Source organism: Pelecanus crispus, chromosome 2 (assembly GCF_030463565.1).
Source record: "Pelecanus crispus isolate bPelCri1 chromosome 2, bPelCri1.pri, whole genome shotgun sequence".
Taxonomy (NCBI): Eukaryota; Metazoa; Chordata; class Aves; order Pelecaniformes; family Pelecanidae; genus Pelecanus; species Pelecanus crispus.
In genome coordinates, this window is record NC_134644.1 from 135,672,150 (window position 1) to 135,694,882 (window position 22,733).

A 22,733-nucleotide genomic window follows, 5' to 3' on the forward strand; every position below is an offset into this window, starting at 1 on the left:
ATAATAATAGAGGCCAAACATTTACCACAATAGTCTCCATATATTTATAGTGTCCTAAGCTAGGAACGTGTATGAACAGTTTAAGATGAAATTCTAGATAATGCATAATTTGCATCCCAGTCTAAAAAACCAGCCACGGCGTGTTAGCTGTGTTTATGGAATAGTATAAAATACCTTTTAAGAATCTAATAAGTTACATTTTTCTTTAAAAAGGAAAAAAGGTTCCCACACTGTCCTGTTCCTGGCTGCAAGTAAATGTCTTTCCTTCGTGCTGGTCTTTAGTTGCTTGAATCTGATTTACAACAAAGAAACATAAAGCGTGCTTGCTCTGGAAGGGATTAAAACAAATATTCACGAACAACTCTGCTGCTACATCCCATCTGTGAAGGTGACTTATACTACATGCAGAACAACTCATTCTGATTAAACACAAGATATTTACTAGCTTGGATCTAATCAAAGATCAAGGGATCACAAGCTTTACTACTATCATACACAGCATGGATTTTTATGTAGCTGGATTAACCCTATCATAGTCACATTCTCCCTTGAACTATTGTAACAGAAATGAAGAAAAGAAAGGTCAACATGATATGCTGCATTTAAAATGTTTATTTTTAATGTTAATTAAAACTTTATGAGCAGGAAATTACAAGGGATTTGATCTCTTACTTTAAAAAGTTGCTATAAATTTAATTCACAGATAAGCAGATGTAGCTAAACCAAGTTGCATATCTCGATCTCCTTCTGTTTACCTGACTACTAATTCTGAATGTTAGTTTTCAAGAATATCCTTTTGTCCTCTGGAAAACAAGTAAACCTTCTGGTCCAAACCCAACAATCTCACAGCTGACACATTTGCCCTGGCTTTTTTGTTTCTCTGGCTTTTGTGGTTTGGGGTTTTGTTTGTTTGTTTTGTGGTGGGTTTTTCTGTGGAGAAGGTGGAGCGGCTCTTTTTTCAATATTTCCCATAAACCACTGCATTATCCATCCTCTAGTGGTCAAATAACAACACTATTTACTCAAGTGGTCCAGAAAACTTTGTAACAGTTAATTCTGTATTAAGTGAATACAAGAAAAGAACTAATCTGAGATTACAGGAGAGGGATCACCAGCCCTGGAAGCATAACAGCCCACTTGATACCCTCAATTATCCTCTCCAAGCCCATAAGGAGTCTGGATGATTTACCCATTTTTCCTCTCCAAACTATTAAGTCCCAAGAGCGGCCTCCTTTCGCTTCCCGGGCTGGACACTACATCCTGTAAATAGCATCCTGACAAATATTTAGATAGGCTTTTTGTCATCTTCTAATTGAATGCATCTAATTTCACCGTCCACATTCTGTCATTCGGTCAGAAGCTGTATTCTTCACAAGCTCTCCGCCGGGTAAAAAAGAGGCAGCTCAGAAATCCAGGGGAAAATTAACTTAATGCTCCAAGTCTGCGGGATCACATCAGGGAGACATTTTGCTATCGCAAAGACGTGAGGGTCATCGTTTGCTTCAGACATGTTTAGCTCAGCAGCAATAAGCTTAACACTGTTAAACACCATGTCAAGGCTACGCGGCTTTCGGAGGAAAATATAACACCAGTTCAACTTACGACCCACGGCAGACTGATAACAGAAATGCGTCTTCATTTCTAGCTTTCCTTCTCTTTGGAAGATGGAGGTCATCTTCATGACTTATAGATGTCTGCCAACACACAGCAAAGGAAAGAGCGCCGCGTATATTTTACTGCCTCCCAAAATACAATGCTTCGCTGCACAAACTTTTAAGCAGCGCAGTTCAGCTGACCCCAGCTTCCTTCAGGATTCTCACCCGCATCCCAGCTACCTCCAGAAGTTCCCGTCACCTTCAGATGCTACACTGAACCACTAACAAAGCCCACAGAAACTTCTACTGGTTAATTAATTTGTTGACAGACTTGAACTCCGGACTCACACTTCACAGCTGTTGTAAAATTTGATAATTAGGCAAAATATTACAAATGTTAAAGTTAAATTTTTCTCACTATATATTTGTATCAAATGTAAAATATAGTTAAGAAATATAAAAAAGCAGTATGAAGTGTTTTGATAGCAATTTAAGACTGCAACATTTTTAATTGAAGCATTCAGAACATCTTACCAGATTATGTTTTATTCAGTCCTGGTTTAACTGCTTAAATTCTAACTCACTTAACACACCTTGTAATATTCCCAGGCCTTTTCGCTCCACGTTCTTATGTTTTTTACAGATTGGGCTGGTTTTGCTTATGTACAGGAATATCTTGACTTATCTCAGAAGCCTCTCTGAAGTCAGTAAGACTCAATGGACAAGTTTCTCACATACGTGAGTGAATTTTACAAATAAAGCATCAGCAACATGTCCAATGCAATCTATAAGTAGACGGATCAGTTACAAAGTGGAGGGAAAGCAATGCAGTTGTATCATCCATCATTGTTAAATGGATAATTTCAAATGGCATTATGCAAAAATCAGCTGGCTACAAATACAGCCCATAAATAGAATGAACAGATTTTGATAACTGTAATTTTTCTTTGCTTTCACAGAGAAAAGATACTTCCTTGTTAGCAAGTAATAAAGTTGAAATGTCTGCTCGAACAAAGAAGGAAAGTTTTGGAGTTTGTTTACTGTTTCCTTAAGGGAGATTTTTCAGCTCACCCGAAACACAGAAGTCACTGACTCAGGTGTGATTATTTAGCTACTGAGGTAAGGCACTATTAAAAAATGTGGCTGTTGTACCTATGTCTCACTTATGCTAAGCAGCAGTGATGCAATGAAGCAGGAGAAAAATGGGCCACAACACAAATTGTGTGAAAAATAGATTAAAAATAAATTCAACATTTCTAAACATTATGTTTTCAATTAGTGAAAGAGAATTATTTGGGAAACCCAAATAAGGCAATTTGTTAAGCTCTCTGAACATTAATATATATTTTTTTTTAATTGTAAAGAAAATACCATAAAGACTCACAAGCAAATAGACTTTGTCAATATTATCTCTCATAGAAATATTGTTGCTTTATAAAAGCCCACAAGACTATTCTTTTGCTGGTTACATCACTTCAGCTCCTCTGCAGTGTAGGGCATAGGATCAGTGTAAATGAGAGGAGAATTCTTCTCATTTCACTAGTTATTTGTATTCCAAAAGAGCAGATGCCTTCCAAATTATGCAAAAATCCACAGCGCATCTCGTACCGTAGCAGATGAACAGGTTAATTTTTCTCTTTGCACATAATAAATCATAAGTGCTTTAACACCCATAGTCGCATTTCATGAACATAAACCTTCTGTTTAATAATGTCTGTTTACAACTAGAATCAGACATACAGTAATCTCTTGCCTGGGATAAACATTAATCCAGATCTGTCTAGAAAAATTATACAATTCATTACCATAAGTAATCTCTATTGTGCCCTGTGCTTAACCTTCATCTTTTTTCCTGTCCTATAATCTTGCAAATCCACCGATGGTGTATGATTGGCATCTGGTGTTAACGCAGCCTTCACTGCACACAGCGCAGTTGCAAAAACCCTACATGAACATGTCACTCTGCAGGGTACCACCAGTTCAGTTGACCACTTCTCAACAACTTTCACCAAAGGGTGAAAAAAACAGCAAGCTGGGGAGAAAAAGGTCTAACAATACCGTCTGCCACTGAGGGGTCATTTTCACTTTCCAAACCATGGTCACCATCCACAAAAATTAAAGGTATCGGCCTGATTTTCCCATTGTATCTCTGGTCAAACCACCACATACCACGTCCAAGCTGGAACACACCGTGCTGGGGGACTTTAAGGAATGGAAATGCATGGGTACAGAAGTTGAACAAAAGCTATTATGAACATGCCAAGGCAGTTTGAGATTATTCACGTGCTCAATCACAATATTTAAGCAACAGGACATGACAGACAGTGTCTTTCCAGGGGCTTATGAACACTCTAACGGTGACGAAAAGAATCAGGCCAAAGGCTTCAACCCCAAGAAAGGTAATCCCCAGAAATGTGGTGTCTGGAGTGGCTTCTTGTGCTACGAGAGAGAGAGAACACAGGAAGCTTAGGACAGGAGAAAGCTAGTACGTCTATCTTCCTATTGTTTTAATTTAGCAGTTACAGTTTTTCCCCCAGACCTGCTCATAGCACTAGGTGTTTTGTATCTATGAGGACGGAAAAAAAAAAATCTTCCAAATATCTGTTCACAACACAACGTTTTGATACTTATAAAACTATGCCTGCCTTAAATACCCCATCTAGTGACCTCCTGGAACTCTAAATTTTCCAGGTTGAATACATGTGGTATGAAAAAGTATTCCCTGCAGAACAAGCCAGATGAGAATTTTAGCAATATACAGTCTTCTACCTTTGAGTTCTCAGCTTACATACCTCCTATGGAGGTAAGGACCAGATGCTGCTCCTATTTGATCACTATTTGGAGGCTTACGTGGAGCAAATGGATGCATCAGGCCAAGTCTTGACAGAGAGATACAGACACGGATTGACCCAGCGAAGAGGGAGAAACAAGAGCCCTGGGATGGAAAAAAATGCATTCTGCCACCACCTACACTTTTGCCTGGGTAAAGTGATTTCATGCTGCAGTACTGATAACCTCCTCCTTGTCAGGATAAAGATCACTCATAAAAGAAAAGGAAAAAGACTAAGAAAAAGTAGCAAATAACACTTTGAGAAGGAGAGAAGAGTTTATCTGCACTCCCAAAAAGAGCAGTACAGTAAAGATAGACTCTAGTGGTAATGAGAGACAAACTGGGAGAAATGCTGATGAAAACAAACCAACCAACCAGTGCATTTTCATAGTGATTTTTTTTCCCCCACAAAAAAGTTCAATCCTTTTGTTGAGAGTTTTTCATGTCAAGAACTTCTGGGATTTTAATAAAAATACTTTTTTTATTTTTCTGTAAAAGCATACAAGATTTTTGTTGCTAAGATCTCTAACTTGTATTGTAATCTGTTCATTACAGGAGCCTCTTCTTTTTTCTTTCTTCCAGTAACTTCATTTGGGTCATCCCCAAATATAAAAAAAATACCAATACTCAACAACTCATTCAGTAGCTCTGAAATACTGCTCTCTAGGAAATCTTATTCCTTTGCAGATTTTTAGATTAACAATTGTAGGTTGACATTGCACATACCAACTCTTCACACTTCAGACTTGTGTGTTGAACGACACATCCATAAATTCAACCACTACTTGCAATGATTGGTTGGGATATTGCCTAAAAAGCCAAAAGGCAAGTAAATACTATTCTGGGAAAGTAACGTGAACCATTTTAAAATGGAAACCCACTGAAAAAGCTCTTTTGGCTCAGGTTTTATCAGAGGCTGAAAATTCACAGAGAAGTCCTACACAAAATGTAATGTAAAGTTTTGTAACAGACAGGATAGGAGTCACTGCGAAGACAAGACCTGGCCAACGCGACAATAATTCAGCAATATTAAAAGTTAATACAAATTCAGTGCTTAGGGCTCCATCCTTGAAATCCTACTTTGTTTCTGCTCTGGGTGAGGTCAGTGAGAGCAGCCATGACTACTCAACACTTTCCCTGACCAAGCCCAAGGTTATTCTATTACATTTTACATTTGAGATCACTTGCCCAGCCCAGGGCCTTTCCTTTCTTAATTCAGCTTTAATCAAAGAAAAATAGGCTAGGAAGGGATGATGAAAGGTTACTTATTCCATGCCTTGTATCCTAGGTAGGGTGTTGTGCACCGCTAACTTCCCTCATATTTGTCTATGCTGTTCTTGAAGATACTCAGTAATGCAGTCTCTACAGTCTCCCCAAGCAATCTGTCCTTATTATCAGAAAGTTTCTCCTTACATCTAACCTTTATCTTCATGTCATACCTCAAGCCCACTACCTCTCATTCTGCCTGCGAAGGGTAAGAGAATAAACGATTCCCTTCTTCTGCATTTAAATACTTAATGTATTTAAAGGTACTGATCATGTTCTCCCTTAGTCTTCTTTAGGATAAACAACCTCAATTTCTTCCAGTATTTCCTCATAACTATTTTCTAGTCCTCTACATAGTTACGTCACTCCCCTCTTGATTTTCTAAGGTAGCCCACACCTTTCTCTATGGCAGTGGCCTGCACTGAGGTCAGCAGAGCAATTACCTCTTCCAGCTCGAGGGCGGCACACCCGGCTTTGCCTCCCAGCACAACCTCAGCTTTCTGTGCCAAATCACCACCGTGTTGATAAAAAAACAGCTTGGGAACCATTACAGCCCTCAGCCTTCTCCCGGAGAAAAGATCGTGGTTCTGTCCAGATGCTGTTGATTAGTCCTCTGTGTTTTCCACTTTGCCATTTGGAATGCTAATCCCTCCTTTGCAGGCTTGCAGCCGCCCCTCTTTTGGTATTATCCACAAACATAACCACTTTTTTTCCTGTGTTCATGTGAGAAGGATGGGATCAGAATATGAAGTCCACCAGCATTTCCTTTTACCACCAGCAGGAACATATTTATGCTGCACATTAACTCACTTTACCTAAGAGAACCCAATGACTCTCGCCTAATATCCATCTCTTTCATAAGCCATTTCTGCACTTCAATATACTGCCTCGCTGCAACACATGTTAAAACTGTACGCTGTAAGTAGCTCATAGTAGGAAATCATATTAACCGTCTGGCCTAGAAATGACAAGTGAAGTGTGGATAAGAATGTCAGCACTCCCCACAGAAATATATTCAAACAGGCAGGAATCATTCCTTATGTAATAAAGAGCAAACAAATAAATTCAGGAAATCTCAGAAACAGTGGTGGGACATTATCACGTTTTAAAAACCCTTGGTAACAAGGAAAGAGAGGAGAATGTTAGATGGAAAGAGATTGCTGCTTCTGTGCGTATCAACTGTATTTTCTTTGAGTATGTAGTATATTATTTCAGAAGTAAAAAAAATTAATTGTAAAAATCACTATTATTTCCTATAAAACTGTATGAATACTAAATAATGGAGGATGTTAGAACAAAAAGGGTAATGAAAACAGACCCTTCATTTCATGCAACTGAGCTGTCCAAAAGTTCAGTATCTTGGGTAGGCTGGACATCTTTTGAATTCTGTATAATCACTAGATAGAAAAGGAGTGAAAAGGTTTTTTGGAAGTAGTGGTCTTTATTAATGATACAGATAGGTTAGAGTTCCTCAGAGAGGATGACTCCCCTACATTTCCCTAAGTCTGTCATGTCTCTTCCCACATTTGGTTTTTTATGTCAGTTTTCCTGGCCCACTCCTCTGCAAACATTTTTCTCCTCTCCACGATCCCTCTGCGTACTTCCACCCTCTTGGGGTGCCTCCGTGGACCTGCCACCATGATTCAGCCCCTCCGCTCACCCACTGTTAACTTTCTTCCCAAATCAATCTCCTGTTCAGGCCTGGAGAGCCTCTGCTCTCATCTCCCGCAGTATATTCTTAGTCCAAATACTGTCCACCTGCTTTCACTTCCAGTTCATCCTCAGTCAAATCCCTTCTTGCATCCTGACCGCCACTGTCACCACTGCGGACCACATACATACTGCATTGGCACAGAGAACGCGTAAGGCTGTTGGTGAGTCTTCTCCACTTTCCCCACCATGCTCTCCTGTCTGCCTATACCCATCTGTTGTCTCCTATCTTAGACGGAGATAGGAACAGCCTTTCCACGGTCTGTATCTACACTGTTCGTTGCAAAATTGATCTTCATTTGTGAGATCAACTAGTATCCATAAAACCACCCCCTCCCTCCATTTCCCCTTCCAGGGAATATTAGCCATTTTCAAGAAGCAAGCAGAATTCATTCAGAATGCATGTGTGTGCGCGTATATGTATTTGTGAACACCGATTACGTGTATATAAGCATACTTATTTCTATATATGCACACGCATATGCATATATGCAAACAGACAGTAATTTCACCAAAGGAAAAATTGAGTGGTGGTGTAATTTTTTTGTAATGGTAACATAAACATTTAGTTTTATTGCAATATTTAATTTTATTGCAGTAAACTTCTGATGTTATAGCCATGGTGATATCGTGAGTATCAGTACCACCCTTTTGACCCGAGTGCATTATATACCATTATAGGCCAACAACAGAATGCTGCAGAAAACTGTTCTCTCACTCGCTCTGTCTGTCACGCACATGATTTTCAAATACCAGCAGCCCACTCCTGATTTATCGAGGCAATTAACTAGAGAAAAAGGGCCACTTACTCTGTCTTAAAATCTGCACGCACATAGCTTTAGATGAATAAAAAATTTTGCATTAAATCTTTAAAAAAGGATGCAACACAACTATGAAGTGTTTAATTAATGATTTCATGACTCCTACTGTTATGGCCATGCATTGCCCAAGTGGAAACACAGAAACACATGGCTATCTGCAAGCAGTTTCCCTCCTCTCCCCCTAGAGCTTCAGATGTTAGACATTTCATGAATCGTATTACAGAATTCATGGTCAGGACATACATGTTTTGTTCAAAAAGTTATTGAAAAATTCCAAAGTATAGTCTGAACAGTTGAATAAATACAAAAATATCCCAGATACCTTGCTTAGTCCACTTATTTGGAAATACAACTCAAAGTTGAAAACATATACTGAGAGAAGGTAACTAATCCTGTCACTAATGCATATATCGCAGTAAGCCAGCAACTGAATACTGTACTCAGGTGAATGTTTCAAAAGCCTTGATGTTTATAAGGTGAACATAGTATTAGTAAGTCTTCTTCCCTTTTAAAGTATTATACATACTTGCTTCCCAGATCCTTCTTTTCTCTCTTTTCCTCCCAGTGCTATAAGTCTATTGCACATGTTAAGAGAAATGGTCTAGTAACTGGAATCTCCACTACACATTCATTCTCTCCTGCTTCATCTCCTTCTGCCACCAGCCTAGATTAACATCTCAGTTTCTCCATCTGAACGGATCTTACTTCTCTCAGCAGAGACTACAGGTGATTTATTTCAGCAGAAAGCATGTTGTAATCCCCACTCTTCCTCTTTTGCTCCTCACTAGTTGCAACAAGCCTCTCCTTTTCTTCCCCCTTCCTAGACGTGCTTCTACTCTCTTTCATAGAATCATAGAATTGTCTAGGTTGGAAAAGACCTTTAAGATCATTCAGTCCAACCATTAACCTACACTACCAAGTCCACACTAAACCAATCAAGGGTAGACTAGACTAAACCATGTCCCCAAGTGCCACATCTACCCGTTTTTTGAACACTTCCAGGGATGGTGACTCCACCACCTCTCTGGGCAGCCTGTTCCAATGCTTGACCACCCTTTCCGTGAAGAAATTTCTCCTAATTTCCAACCTAAACCTCCCCTGGCGCAGCTTGAGCCCATTTCCTCTTGTCCTATCGCTAACTACATGGGAGAAGAGACCAACACCCACCTCGCTACAATCTCCTTTCAGGTAGTTGTAGACAGCGATAAGGTCTCCCCTCAGCCTCCTCTTCTCTAGGCTAAATAACCCCAGCTCCCTCAGCCGCTCCTCATAAGGCCTGTGCTCCAGACCCTTCACCAGCTTCGTTGCCCTTCTCTGAACACGCTCCAGCACCTCAATGTCTTTCTTGTAGTGAGGGGCCCAAAACTGGACACAGTATTCCAGGTGAGGCCTCACCAGCGCCGAGTACAGGGGGGACAATCACCTCCCTGCTCCTGCTGGCCACACTGTTCCTGATACAAGCCAGGATGCTGTTGGCCTTCTTGGCCACCTGGGCACACTGCTGGCTCATGTTCAGCTGGCTGTCAACCAACACCCCCAGGTCCTTTTCGGCCAGGCAGCTTTCCAGCCACTCTTTCCCAAGCCTGTAGCGTTGCATGGGGTTGTTGTGACCCAAGTGCAGGACCCAGCACTTGGCCTTGTTAAACCTCATCCAGTTGGTCTCGGCCCATTGATCCAGCCTGTCGATCCATCCCAGCCTTTCCTCACATCCATTTGCTTCTTCCAAAACTTGACCACTCTGTTTTCCATTTCACTTGCACCCTTTCCCTCCTTCTCCTCTTTCCCTGAGCTCTGCTCTGGCTCTGTCCCTGCCTGCAACAGCACACATGGGTCTTTTTCAAGCCAGACTTTCTCATAGTTCGTAGTTGGACGAGTCCTGTCTCTGCCTTAACAAGCTGCCAAAATTACAGGGCAACAAACCTGATTATTTGCAAATTTATTTCTCTAGGGCTAGGTAGTATTACCATGCATATGAGCAACACCCTTCTATAATTCACGCTACATGCTATGTAAGAGTAACCCATCGCGTATCTAGTCTGAAGTGAGTGAATATGAAGTGCAGACTTTTACTCAGAATTTCTGGGTAGGACTAGCCTGAAACCAGACTTGTTATTATGGAGGAAATTCTGAAGTATCTTAAAACTTTTTTTTTTTTAAAGAAAAAGAAATTCTTAACTATATTTCCCACAAAACAGCTGCTCCTCAATTTTATTTAGCAAATATCAGAATGAAGACAGTCATGGCCTTCTCAGTGCACCCACAGCTTTTCCTAGGATGCTGAAAGGACTAACGAGAGGGATGGTTGTGCCCTCTCCTCCTAGGACGGATTTGCGGAGCAGCCTGCAGCCACCCGCAGCCCATGCAGACACCCTGTGAGCTGGGCGGTGGGTCGTGTGTCTCACAGGCAATCTCTGCCTGACCTCCCCCTGGGGTGCTCTCATCTGCTTTTCCCTCTCCTGAACCTAAGACTGCTGAGCCTGTAACAGATTTAATATGTATTAATTTAAGAGCTTCAGTGTATTGCCTGAAAACAATGGTTTGGTTCTTGGAAAATATATTCCTCTAATTGGTCTGAGGCTGCCCTTTTTAAATATTTATGTAAACTCTATTGTGTTCAAGGGCATAAGGGTTAAACCTAAATGAAGCTCCTGGCCTTGTATTTGTGTGAGTTCTCTGGAATGTACAACATCCTTGTTGGTTTTAGGCAACCTAACTAGTTCTAGTTTTAGGTAAATCAAAAATACATTTTCATTCTGCTGTCACAGAAAGTAAAATACTCTTAATTGAAGATTGTAAGATGGAACAGTAACTGGGACATTGTAGGTCTGAACATGTTTTAAATCCCTCTGCTGTGAAAGATGGAGTAGAAAACATAAATACAATTCTCAATTTTTTTAATTAAATTGAGTAAATGTCAACTTGGGGACTGTAATCAGAGACATTACAATTGCAAATGAATAGTTGTTTCATTGTTTCCTAAGTTGTTTCCTGCACAAAATAATATTTGGTTTATAAAAGGATCATCTTTCTGAAGAGTCAAAGACTTGCTTGTCCTAGATTTACTGAAATATATCACCCTTTCCCCCCTGTCCCCCAAACCAGACACTGTCCAACTGCATAATTTCAAAGAATCATAGAATTGTTTAGGTTGGAAAAGACTAAGATCATCAAGACCATCCATTAACCTAACACTGCCAAGTCCACCTCTAAACCATGTCCCTAAGCGCCACATCTCCATGTCTTTTAACTACCTCCAGGGATGGGGACTCAACCACTTCCCTGGGCAGCCTGTTCCAATGCCTGACAAACCTTTCGGTGAAGACATTTTTAATAATATCCAATCTAAACCTCCCTTGGCGCAACTTGAGGCTGTTGCCTCTAGTCCTATTGCTTGTTACTTGGGAGTTACCAAGTTACCAGTTAGCCAGTTACCTGGCTACAACCTCCTTGAGGCAGTTGTAGACAGTGATCAGGTCTCCCCTGAGCCTCCTTTTCTGCAGGCTAAACAACCCCAGTTCCCTCAGCCGCTCCTCATAAGACCTGTGCTCCAGACCCTTCACCAGCTTCGTTGCTCTTCTCTGAACGTGCTTCAGCACCTCAATGTCTTTCTTGTACTGAATGGCCCAAAACTGAACACAGTATTCAAGGTGCAGCCTCACCAGTGCAGAGTACAGGAGGACAATCACTTCCCTAGTCACTTCCCTGGCCATTCCTGATACAAGCCAGGATGCTGTTGGCCTTCTTGGCCACCTGGGCACACTGCCAATTCATATTCAGCCAGCTGTCGACCAACACTCCCAGGTCCTTTTCCACCAGGCAGCTTTCCAGCCACCCTTCCCCAAGCCTGTAGCATTGCATGGGGTTGTTGTGACCTAAGTGCAGGAGCCAGCACTTGGCCTTGTTGAACCTCATACAGTTGGCCTTGGCCCACCGATCCAGCCTGTCCAGATCCCTCTGTAGAGCCTTCCTTTCCTCAAGCAGATCAACACTCCTGCCCAACTTGGTGTCATCTGCAAACTTACTGAGGGTGCACTCGATCCCCTCATCCAGACCATTGATAAAGGTATTAAAGAGAACTGGCCCCAATACTGAGCCCTGGGAAACACCACTTGTGACTGGCCACCCACTGCATTTAAGTCCATTCACCACAACTCTTTGGGCTTGGTCATCCAGCCAGTTTTTTACCCAGCAAAGAGTATACCTGTCCAAGCCATGAGCAGCCAGTTTCTTCAGAAGAATGCTGTGGGAAACAGTGTCAAAGGCTTTACTAAAGTCCGGGTAGACAACATCCACAGCCTTTCCCTCATCCACTAAGCGGGTCACCTTGTCATAGAAGGAGATCAGGTTAGCCAAGCAGGACCTGCCTTTCATAAACCCATGCTGACTGGGCCTGATCACCCCGTTGTCTTGTACATGCCACGTGATGGGACTCAAGATGACCTGCTCCATAACCTTCCGACTGACAGGCTTGTAGTTCCCTGGATCCTCCTTCTGGCCCTTCTTGTAGATGGGCATCACATTTGCTATCCCCCAGTCAGCTGGGACCTTTCTGGTTAGCCAGGACTGCCGATCAAGTATTGAAAGTGGCTTGGTGAGCACTTCTGCCAGTTCCCTCAGTACCCTTGGGTGTGTCCCATCTGGCCCCATAGACTTGTGTGTGTCCAGGTGGCGTAGCAGGTCACTACCATTTCCCCTTGGATTATGGGGGCTTCATTTCTGCTTATTCAAGTAAAGCTGTAGTTTTTCTCTTTTTTAACCCCTAGATTCTCCCAGATTCACTCCAGAAACCTCCTAGACTATTTCCTCTCTGCTGTATTGCATTTCCAGCAGACATCTGGTAAGTTGAAGTCCCCCACGAGAACAAGGGCTAGCGACTGTGAGACTTCTCCCAGCTGCTTATAGAATATTTTGTCTGCCTCTTCACCCTGGTTGGGTGGTCTCTAACAGACTCCCCCCATGATATCTGCCTTGTTGGCCTTCCCCCTGATTCCTACCCATAAACACTCAACCCTATCGTCACCATCATTAAGGTCTAGACAATCAAAACACTCCCTGAAATACAGGGCTAACCCACCACCTCTCCTTCCTTGTTTATCCCTTCTGAAGAGCTTATAGCTACCCATTGCAGTGCTCCAGTTGTGCAAGTCATCCCACCCTGTTTCTGTGATGGCAACTATATCATAGTTTTCCTGCTGCACAATGGCTTCCAGCTCCTCCTGTTTGTTGCCCATGCTGCATGCATCGGTATAGATGCACTTCAGTTGGGCTATTGATCTTGCCACCTTTTTGCAGGGAGAAGCTGTAATTCCTACGTGACCATTCTTTCTCAGGCGCTTCTGTGTTTTCTAACTCATCAATAAGCCTTGCGTCTTTTTTCCCACATGGATCTCCATCCCCTACCTCCACTGAGACGGGAGACCGAAGGACCTCTCTAGCACACCATCCCTTAAACATTGGCATGCTGCCCCCAGGCTTATCTGTAGCGAGCCTGGTTTTATCCCTTTCCCCCTTCAAATGTAGTTTAAAAGTCTTTCAGTGAGCCCTGCTAACTCCTGTGCAAAGATCCTTTTCCCCCTTTGAGATAGGTGTACCATGTCTGTTGCCAGCAGACCTGGTGTTGTGTAAACCGACCCATGATCAAAAACCCCAAAATTCTGCCAGTGACACCAGGCTCAGAGCCAGATATTGAGCTGCTAGCTTTTCCTGTTTCTTCCCTCATCATTCCCTGCAACTAGAATAATACAGAACACTACTTGTGCTCCTGATCCCTTAACCAGTCATCCCAAGGCCCTGAAGTCTCTCTTGATTGCCCTTGGACTTCTTGTTGCAACTTCATTGCTGCCTACCTGAAAAAGCAATAATGGATAATAATCTGAGGGCCGTACGAGGGTAGGAAACTTTCTCTTCACATCTTTAACCTGGGCCCCAGGGAGGCAGCAGACTTCCCTAAGAAGTGGGTCCAGTCTGCATATTGGGCCTTCTGTTCCCTTCAGAAGGGTCTCCTATGACAATGACCCATCTTTTTTTTTCTTTATGGAAGCAGTTTTGGTGCAGCGCATAGGCCAACTTAACCTTGGCGACACCTCCAAGCTAGATGAACCATCGTCCTTGTCATTGTTCGGTTCCACTTGCAGAGCCTCATACCTCTTGTGCAGGGGCACGTGCGAAGGTGGGGTAGTCACAGAGGAGATGTGCCTGCTGCGCCGGGCAGGAAACTTGTCGCCATTGCCCCCTACCCCTTAATTCACTGTGTTCAGCCAGAACAGGTGGAGAGAGGATAGGGAATCCTCCATATCATGTGTCCTGTCTGCCCGTTGGGCCCGTCCTAGGGAAGGTAGGGTGCGATTCTAGTAGTCTCTCTCTTGCACTCCCTGATACTCCTCAACCTGCTCACCTCCTCCCAGAGCTCTGTCACTAAGTGGAGGAGTTCCTCTACCTGGGCGCACCTCCCACAGGTGTGCTCACTGCTGCCGTCCGATGCTGGTGTATCGTATGGTTTAGTGGTGGACTTGGTAGTGTTAGGTTAATGGTCGGACTGGATGATCTTAAAGGTCTTCTCCAACCTGAACGATTCTATGATTCTAAGAGCAGGGCACACCCTGCAGCCCGGCACCTGGGTGGCAGCATGTTCCCACCGGAGCTGTCTGGGAAGCTGCATCAGTTGTGGCAGGCGCAGAGCTTAGAGAGGCCATGGCTCTGCCGGGTGGATACCATTGCTCCCTGCTCGAGCCGGCAGAGTTTCAGCACCCTTCCTGCCCGCCCTTCCGCAGAAACTGCCATGCCATGCCCTGTTTGCCCGCCCTGTTGGCAGCGCTCCTGCTCGACAGTGCTCCCTGGGGGCTTCTTTAATATGGGGGGGGGGGGTGTGCTTGGTCACCATTGCTCCTGGCCCCGCCCAGGTCTCGTCAGCCACTGTCACAAGCCATGGGCTCCCTGTGGCTCTCTCGGCTCCACCTGAGGTTCCCCTGGTTCAGTAAACACCCCCATGCATCATGCTGGACCACTCCACTGCCAATCGTGCTGGCACCTGAGCTGCTCGGCGACAGTAATTTCCTGCTTTGGTTCAAGGGTATAGGATAGATCTAAATGCCCTGGTGCAGGGCGTAATTTCCATTTTCCATCAAGTAAAAGGCTTGAATTTGAAAATCAGAAATTTTATTAAAGAAATGTTCAGTATTTTCCAACCAGCTATTCCAGCTGAGTACTATTACACCTGTTTTGAAGCCCAACATAATTAAACGCTGAATCCCAAACAGCAGATGAGGCAGCTGTTTATACACGGGACACAAAATTCATGGAGGTGTCAAAGCTTGATGAAATCTTAAAAGTTTAAAACATTTCAATTGGGGAGATAATGAGCTTTACAGGTTCTAATGAAAAGAAAGTGGATGCAGCCGGAGAAAGAGACAAAGGGCACCTCATCAATGTTAACATTACTATGCAGAAATGGATGCAAACTTGGGACTATGGCCAGGTGGCTCACCCATTCATCATTCCCCTTGCTGAAACACCTCTGAGACTGGCTGTACAGCCATTCATCTGGTACAAAAAGCCATAGGTATGGGTGTTTTAGAGTACACTCAAGAGTGCTCTCTCATGTGGCTGGCTACTTGACCCAGCAGCTAGCCCATTTGCACCTCGAATTTTGTCATATGACTGATGTTGAATAGACCACACAGCCCAGATTTCTTCCTAGAAGGACCTTAATCGTGCTTGCCAGAAGACAGGTGGATCTGTAGGAAGTCTGAAAATCCTCTAGCTCAGGTTGGCAGTAAAGTTGATATGGGATGTTGGGTCTTGTGAATGCCCTGGACGTCAGACACTGCTGGGATGTGCCACCTCAGATAGATCACAGATACAGCATGCAATCTTATTTCCACCTGTATGCCTGAATCCCGAAGCATGTACTTCCCATTGTCCCAGTATTTGAATATTTGAATTTCAGCCAGATTCTGCAATTTTTATTTGTTCCAACTGAAAGCCACTGTGTCTTACAAGTACAATGGATTTCCGTTATATCAAAGGGTGGATATCAACAGCATCGTAAACTGATGGAGAAATGTGCAGAATACGGACTCAATGAAGTCAATACTAGCCTGACTATTCAGACTAATTGTGAAAAGATTTCATGTTGTGTGCTGCATCGAGAAGTCAGGTATGGGGTGTGTCCTGAATTTCATATTAAAATCTACATGCTGTCCCATTGCTCATAAACAATTCGTGACATCATAGGGATGATGATGAGTGCATCAAAGGCATGGCCAAAGGGTGCATTGGCCATGCTGAATTTTGTTTTGAGGGTAGGCAGGAATCCTGGGTAACAGGTTGTGCTAGCTATAGCTCTACTTTGGTTATAAACTTGAGTCTTTATGGAAGGAATTTAAGTTATCCATCACCAATAAGTGTTCCATTTATATGCTGTATTATGTACCTTTGGCTTTATTATTTTTTAATTAGAAAAAAATCCTAAGAAAATGAAAATAGGAAATGAAAGGTTATCAGTAAGAAATTTTAACATTTCAATTCCAAGCATTTGCACCATTCTGATCCAATGTACCCTTCTGTTAATGATACATCTGTCATTTTATTGACACCCCTAAACAGCTTTATTCTTTTTTCTAATTAAGAGACAAAGCTGATTATGTCAATCTATGAACTGACATCTGAGTGCTTTTGTTATAACGTATGAAGCAATCATTATGACTATTGTTATGCTAAAACAAAAAACTTGGGAATTTTAACTGGAAAACCCAAGATAGCAAAATATATAATGGCTAAATTAAAAGAGATTCTTCCTATTCATGCAAAATACACATGTGATTGTATTATATAATTAAATGAAGATACTGTGTGAAAAATTAATTCCCACTAATAGAAAACATAAAGCAACAATGATACATAATATGCCTGACTAAAATATGTGAGGAGAAATCATCAGATCATAAAATATCTCAAACAAATAGAAGAGACTAAGCCATCAATCCTCAAGGAAAAATTAAGCTATTAAATAATCCAAAATGCTTGCATGTCAGGACATGATCCCAGCTCCATCCTGCTGCTAAATCAAAATCACCTGCTTGGTGGGGTCTCCCATACAAAGGAATATATCTGGAAGTATTCTCCAGTATTGCCCTATGCATTAATTGGGAGTGCAGAGAATATCCAGTTTTCACCACTTCCCCCTAGCTACCATAAACATTCCTCTATTCTGTGAACCAGAAAATGACTACTCAACCTGGTGAACTGATAGGTATTTTTAAGACAATACTGTGGATGGGATGAAACGCTCACCATTGTAGGAAGGTCTTTGTGTTTGGATGGACACAGGTAAGACTCTGGAACGACCTCCCACATGCCAGCATTAATTGCTGCTATCTGTCCTACCTAAAAAGGCCAGGGAGAAGACAGCAGCAGCCAAATCCCACGGAATCAAATGATCTTCAATATTTTGGGATGTTAGCAGTTTTCAGAACTGAAGATAACATGAAACAGTTTTCCCCTCAGTTGTGATTAAAGGCAACAGACAGAGGTTACGTGTCTCTTCTGGCAGCACTAGATCTTCAGGACCACTGCCGGTGCTGAAGCTCCTGGCAGGAAAGCACTGAATCCTTTCCAAGGAACTCCACTGATCCTGTGTAAGAGGTTTCTGCTGAGGGTACTGGGTGTCCTCAGGACGGAGCTTGAAGTACTGCAGATTGACACAGCTCTCCTGGCATCAACTGAGCTAAATGAATTTACACCCTAAAGATCTAGTCCTCAGCTGCTGACTGTGTCAACCAGTGTTGACATCCATCCAACCAACACATACATCTTTCTTTTTTCCTTTAAAAACTTCTGTTCTAAATTGTCAGAAAAAGCCAAGACATTATAAGCTACAGTATCAATGACATTAAATTTAATTATGGATTATAGCATCTGTGCTCCCTCACATGCACACCACACCTGTGGTTACAAACTACCATTCTTTTACCATTTGCTGGTCAAGGGGTTGTATCCTTTTGCCTCAGATAACTAGAGGCAGTGAGTGGCTGAATGGCTGTGACCTTCCATCTCTGCCTTCACGGAGGTTCGATCAGTGGGGAAGGTACTTCATTACACTTTTATTAAAATACATCTGGAAGTATAAACTATATCCTTTGCATTGGATGTGCAGGTTATGCATATGTCTCTGTGTAACTGCAGAGATATGCAAGATAGGAGATGTCTACTACATATAAGACCAATGGTCTCACTCAGTACTTCCCCAAATCACTCTACTGTTGCACAGCACGGAATACCCAGTTGACTGAAAATGGAATTTTGGGAACTGCTTTTAAAGACTTATTAAAAAGGATAATATTTTTTTCTCTGCTGCAGGATGTCCTCTAACAGCCTGCTCAATTACCTGTTATTACTAATTGGTTCAATAGCATTCCAATTCTGATGGCTACCCTGTAGTAAGGTTGGGCTGTTCACTGCTTAGTGGGAGAAAGGGAAGGTTTCAGAAGGTTTCCCCTTTGGCTTGGAAAGCATCATGATCTTCTTCTAAGTCACAAACATTCTGTTCACACTGAAGTAGCAAGATTGGGACATTTACAGAAGAGTTTGGAAATACATCACTCTTAACTGCAGCTTCCATCACATATAGGGTCACCTCAGAGGTGACTGACAACAGCATCAACCCACCCAAATGCAAAATGTAAATATCTGGAGTTAGGATTACTGAAAAAAAGTTATTGCTGATATTTGGTATGTAAATTCTTTAGAAATTTCCTCTTAAAAGAAAAAAGAAAGGAAAAAACCAAATCACAGTCTCGTTTTTCTCCCAATCTGCGATACATATTTAGTTTATAAGAGCAGGTAAATAAAAACCAAATTAAAATCACAAGCTACACTCAGTGGTATAAATCCACATGGCAGCATTAATTTAAATATTGCTACTGCTAGGCCAAATGATATTGGGTAAGGAATAGTATCTGATTAACACTGGTACACTAACAAAACTGACCGTGATGGTGACAGAATATGAACATCCACCAACGTGTAGGACTTACACACCAGTCACCATCACAACGAGATTCCCAGGGAAAGGGGACTCTATGTCATCTGAAGAACTCTCCAAAACCACCTCTGAAAAGCAGATTATTAAAAACAAACCCTACCACTGCACCTGGCCATGGCAGAGCCACAGAATCTCTCTTGCCCGTGCTGGGATCAGTTCCCACCACAACCAGCCGCCGGATCTCTGCCAGCTGCGGCAGAAGCGGGGGTCTTCCAGCAGAACTGGCACCACAGCCATTTCTGTGCTTTCCCTCCTCTTCTTCTCCCCGATTCCCCCTCACCCCCCTCCCAACAGCTCCTCTGGCCGGGCTGGAGGACATGGCCAAAGGAAGAGAAGTACAGCCAAGACTGCTATGCCCCTGCAACCCCTCACTGCTGTTACAGGGTCACTGGCAGCCAGAATGATTTAGAGCAGCCTTCGGGCTATTCTAACTTACAGTGAGGGACTTGACTGACTCATTGCTGCTCCAGGACTGTGGGAACACAAAGCTACCTTAAAGCCATTTTCAGACATCCCTGCTTCTGAGCTGTGCTATTTTATCCTTGCCTGCGACTGAAAAAAAAACCTGAAAGCATGGGTTGTTTGCACGTCTTGCAGCTGCAGCAATGGGGTGGTTTCCTTTGCCTTTCTTTTGCCTTCATTTTTTCTGTCTGTTTCAGCTTTACAGATAGCTCTGCTAGCATTCATAGCCCTGCACTCCATCAGAGATGGTGATTCATGGCAGTCTCTGCTCTATTGATCGGTCTTCAAAAGCTGAGGTTCCCGTCAGCCGTAAGGCTGCAAGAAGGCACGCTGCACTCCAGTTTGCCGTCTGCAAACAGGACAAGCAATGTTCTTGTGGTTCACATGCATGCCATGCCCATCAGGAATCATTTTGTAATTTAGCATCTTAATTTTTAAAAAATCAATTGCTAGTGACAGGCTAAACTGAAGAGAGATCAACTGTTTCATTTCGTTGCTTATCAGCTTTGCTTATATTTTCAGTCCGCAGGGACTTTGGTTTAAATTTCTGCATCAATAATCTATATTGTTAGTGAACAGAAAATATCAAACCACATGTATTCTACTAATTTCTGTAGTATTCATGCACTTAATATATACCTTCTATTTTCTCTTCTTTTTTAGATTTGCCATTTTAATTTAATGCTCTCGATTGCGTATTTTTCACACTTACCCTCTTTGTCCTTTTCTTCTGTAATACCTTTACTAAATTCAATCTTTTTATAAAAAAGTACTTCCATTTTTTAATATTATTGCTTCTTCTCTATCAATATCTAGATTTTACATTTCATTAAGCGGACAGTTTTAATTTTACTTTTCTCTGACTGTTCCTTTCATTAGACTGTTTCTTGTCTTGACCCTTTCATTTTATTTTCCTCTTCTGTAATTTGCTTTTACTCTGCCTAACTGACATGTGTCTCTCTTCAAGTATGCTTTTATTCCCTGTTGCTCTCCTTGTGACTTCTCTTTGTTGCTCAGTGCTGACAGTGTTCTTCCCCATCCCCTGTGAGTGACAGTGACAGCATTTGAGTGGTAGCTGGCAGATTTAGGGACAAGAAGTATCTGTCTGAAAAGATTTTATTTGGTTTTATTTTTATTTTGACTGTAAAATCAGACCTCTTGAATCCTAGAGCACCAGGGGGCATTGTTTCATTTAGAAAATAAAAATTGTCATGATAGCTATTAACTTCCCAACAAGTCCATTGCAATACCAATCAGAGCCAAAGGAAAAAAAAAAAATCAAAATGGAGCTATTATGTCCAACGCAGCAACCAAGATGGATTATGGGTCAAACGTTTTAATGCTTAAAGATGGGTATTATTCTGGAAAGCTGTTCCACGATGAATCAGAAGTGTTGTACCCCTGACCTCCATCCCTGTACACCTCAATGTTCAACTGTAGCATTGAGGGGAAATAAGAGACCAGAAGTTACAATGACAGCCCCTGAGCAGAAACCTGAATGTAATCAACACTGGAAAATACTGACTGAAGTATCTAGAAGGAACAGGCAGTGACAGCCAAGGGAAATTACACATAAAGCTAAAGAAACAGCCTGAACTGCCATTAAAATGAATGGAAATGTAAAGCAGCAGGAGAAAATGGAATATCCCTCAGGATCGGGCCCAGTGGCTACATTTTAGTGAAATAATTAATAGGCTGCGTTTCATAACCAAGTGCAGGGTAATAACAAATGTAAGTGCAGCTTCACAGCTGGCTAAACTCGCAATAGCAACAGGCAACTCTATTACCACTAGTGAAACAATCCTGTTTGCCAAAGAAAAAGAGAAAAACAAGGCAGCAAAACCATCTACAATTATGAGGGAAATCATCTATGTAACAACTTAACTAATGCCCAGAAGCCGAATGACTCACAGCATTAAGAAAATTAGAAAGGGTGCTCAGTAGTATTATATAATTCAGGACATGTACGTTAGAACATCGTGGTCTTAACATGCCAGCAACAAATTTAAGCACTGTGCAATATACGGCTCCAAACCCTGCAGAACACAAGCAAATGCTTAATTCAAACCACACCGCAGAACTAAGCATGCAGCTATATACAGAATATGGATCTAAATGTCCAAAGGTGGATTTTTAAATTTTTTTTTTTTTTTTGGTTGTTATGGGCAATGCTTTTATTTTCGTGTGATTTGATGCTTGGGTAGCTTGAAGATTTTTTGTGCTACGGCATGGGCCCTAAGTGCATTTATAAGGAAAAATAAATGAAATGTAGCCACCTCTGAACTGCCTGGTACACGTGGTGACCTACTAATTGAAATGACGGACGTCACTGTGTGAAACATGCATTCCGCTCACAGTGACGAGTCTTGCTACAGCTCTGCTAGCTCAACCCATCTTGACTAAAGCCCAGGGCCAGGCCACATACAGACCATAAAAAGAAAGTAAGAACAAGCTTAATGCCATTCACCTAATCCATTAATCTGGGATGGTTTCCAAATAAGGGTAAAAAATGACCCTGTTTTTTGTTTGGGCCCCATTTCAACTATAACAAGAAGAATCACAAGTTCTCTTGACAAATACCTGCTGAGACCCACAGGAGGTCCTGCAAGTCCAGACTGCCCCCAGGCAGAGGCAGAGCCCAGGAGATACCGTGTGTGCCACAATGTGAAGTCAGCTGGAAGGCAGCAGAAATCAGATAATCGAGTTCAAAATTCGTACAGCAAAGTTCTTACAGAGCAACTATTTCATAAATCTCTGCTCCTTCATGTTCCCTTCAGCTTCTGAGCCTCTGCTGCTCTGCATCCCATCAACAGGGTACCACCTGGCACATCCTACTCTTCCTCCAAATGGCGTGATTCTCCATAGGAAAGAGAATCACACAGCAGACACTTCATGGTTTGCTGTAAAGAGTACTTAAGATGAAATATATGTCTATGTATACATACATACAAATAAATCAACAACCAACAAATCAAACACAAAAACTTCCTTTTATCTCTCTATATTTC